Here is a 2550-nt window from a genome sequence, read left to right on the forward strand (position 1 = left end):
ATCTGTATACCCTCTTTGATGACATGTTGTTCATGTCTTTTGCTGATTTTCTAACTAGATTGTTTTTTAATGTTGAGTTTTTATATATTCTAAATTCTGGTCCTTTGTTGGATATGTGCTTTGCAAGTATTTTCTCCTAGTCTGTGGCTTTTCATCTTCTTAAGAGGGTATTTTGTAGAGCAAAATTTTTATTCTTGGTGGGATCTCACTTGCCAATTTTTTCTTGTATAAGATTATGCAAGTATAAGAATCCTTTGCTTGGCCCTAGATCCCAAAGATTTTCTCCTATTTTTTTCTAGAAGTTTTATAGTTTTATATTCCCCCCCCTCCCACTCCCCACCAATCCTGGGGTCTTTTGATAATGACCGAAAACCTGCTAGACAAATTCTAAAAGGACTTTTACATTTTATGTTTAAGTCTGTGATTCATTTTGAGTTGATTTTTGTATGAGACAAAAGGCTTAAGTCAATGTTCTTCTTTTTTTCTTTGTTTTGTGTTGTTTTTTGCCTGTGGAGTGGGAGTGATTCCTCCCACTTAATTCTTTTTCAAAATTGTTTTAGATACTCAAGTTTCTTTGCCTTTTCATATAAATTTCGGAATCATTCTATCTGTATCTGCAAAATATCTTGCTGAGGATTTTTGATAGGGATTGCATAAAACTGTATGTCAATTTGGGGGAGAATTAATGTGTTTCCTATTTTGAGTCTTTCTTTTTTTTTTTTTAATTTTAATTCCAGTATAGCTAACATACAGTGTTGTATTAGTTTCAGATGAACAATACAGTGATTCAGCAATTCTGTACACTACTCAGTGCCCATCATATCATAAGTGTACTCAGTCCCCTTAAGATTTCTGGGGCTGGTTTATTGGTTATGAATTCCTTTAACATTTGTCTGGGACACTCTTTAGCTCTGTTTCTCTTATGAATGATAGCCTTGCTGGATAGTCCTGGTTAGGTTTTTTTCTTTCAGCATTTCAAATGTATCATGCCACTCCCTTCTGGCCTGCAGAGTTCCTGCTGAAAAATCAGCTGATAGCCTTGTGGGATTTCCCTTGTATGTACCTGTTTTCTTTTTTCTTGTTGTTTTTAAATTAAAAATAATTTTTTTTAAGTTCATTTATTTACTTTGGGGGGAGACAGGGAGGGGCACATCCAGAGAGACAGAGAGAGGGAAAGAATACAAGCAGGCTTCACACTGTCAGTGCAGAGCCCGATGTGGGGCTCGAATCCATGAACCGTGAGACCATGACCTGAGCTGAAACCAAGACTGAGCCACCCAGGCACCCCTCTCTTACTGTTTTTAAAATCCTCTCTTTATCACTACTTTTTGCTGTTTTAATTACTACATGTTTTGGTGTGGACCTCCTTGGGTTGATTTTGTTGGGGTCTTTCTGTGCCTCCTGGATCTGGATTTCTATTTCCTTCCCCCAGATTTGGAAAGTTTTCAGCTATTATTTCTTCAATAAATTTTCTATCCCCTTTTCTCTCTCTTCTCCTTCTGGGATCCCTATAATGCAAATGTTATTACACTTGATGGTGTTGCTTAGTTTCCTAAGTCTATTTTCATTTTTTATTATTATATTTTCTCTTTCCTGTTCAGCTTTATTGCTTTCCATTACTCCATCCTCCAGGTCACTGATATGTTCTGCTTCCTCTAGTTCTTATTTATTCCATCTAGTATAGTTTTAATTTCAATTACTGAGTTCTTCATCTCTGTTTTGTTTGTTTGTTTTGTTTTGTTTTCTGTCTCTTTGTTAAGGATCTCACTGAGGTCCTCCAGTCTTTTCTCGAGTCCAGTGAGTATGTATATGATTCTCTATGCAAATTCTCTATTAGGCATATTCATTATTTCCATTTCACTTAGGTCTCTTGCTGTGATTTTGTCTTGTTCTTTCATTTGGGACATATCCTTCTATCTCCTTGTTTTGTCTAACTCTCTGTTTCTATGTGTTAGAAAAGTCAGCTACATCTCCTACTCCTGAAAGCAGTGGCCTTATGAAGAAGAGATCCTGTAGTGCCCTGTGGTGTGATGTTCCCTGTTCACCAGAACCTGGTGCTTCAGTACTGTCTATGTGTGTCCTATGTGCTTTTCTGTGGCTGCGCCACTTTTGGCTTCAGTCTAGTTGTCTGCATTGTTTCTCTTTGCCTGTTGTGGGCAGGGTTTGGTCCCTGTGTTGTTCATGGGCTTGTTTGGGGCTGCTTTGGGCTTGAGTTGAGTCAGACCAAGGGTTTGCCAGAGATGCAATAGCACCAAACTGCAGGACACTCTCCCTGTCTTGTCCCCTGAGAAGCTTTCACTGGTGGGCAGGGACTGCAGTCAGACTGGATATCTGCCCCCAGGCCACTGCTGGGGCCACAGTCAGACTGGTATGTGCATTTATCTTCCCCCCCTCCCTGGGGCAGGAGTCACTTTGAAGTGGTGCTGGCCCCTGTCAGGGCTGCTTGCCCACTGCTAGCCTTGTGGCACTGCTTTGGATGGGCTCTGGCCAAGGGAGTGTTAGAGGGAAGGTCCATAGGGAAATGTGCATATGGTATTAGCAAGGTTTGAG

At 39.9% G+C, this 2550-nt stretch overlaps 1 non-coding gene across 1 annotated transcript; it reads right to left on the reverse strand.

The window, feature by feature from the left end:
* Positions 1-346: 346 nt before the first annotated feature.
* On the reverse strand, positions 347-407 carry LOC123584571. The gene has a single exon (XR_006705530.1). It is a non-coding gene; the product is annotated as a U7 small nuclear RNA (small nuclear RNA).
* Positions 408-2550: the final 2143 nt, after the last annotated feature.

The sequence above is a fragment of the Leopardus geoffroyi genome, chromosome B3 (assembly GCF_018350155.1).
Source record: "Leopardus geoffroyi isolate Oge1 chromosome B3, O.geoffroyi_Oge1_pat1.0, whole genome shotgun sequence".
Classification (NCBI taxonomy): domain Eukaryota; kingdom Metazoa; phylum Chordata; class Mammalia; order Carnivora; family Felidae; genus Leopardus; species Leopardus geoffroyi.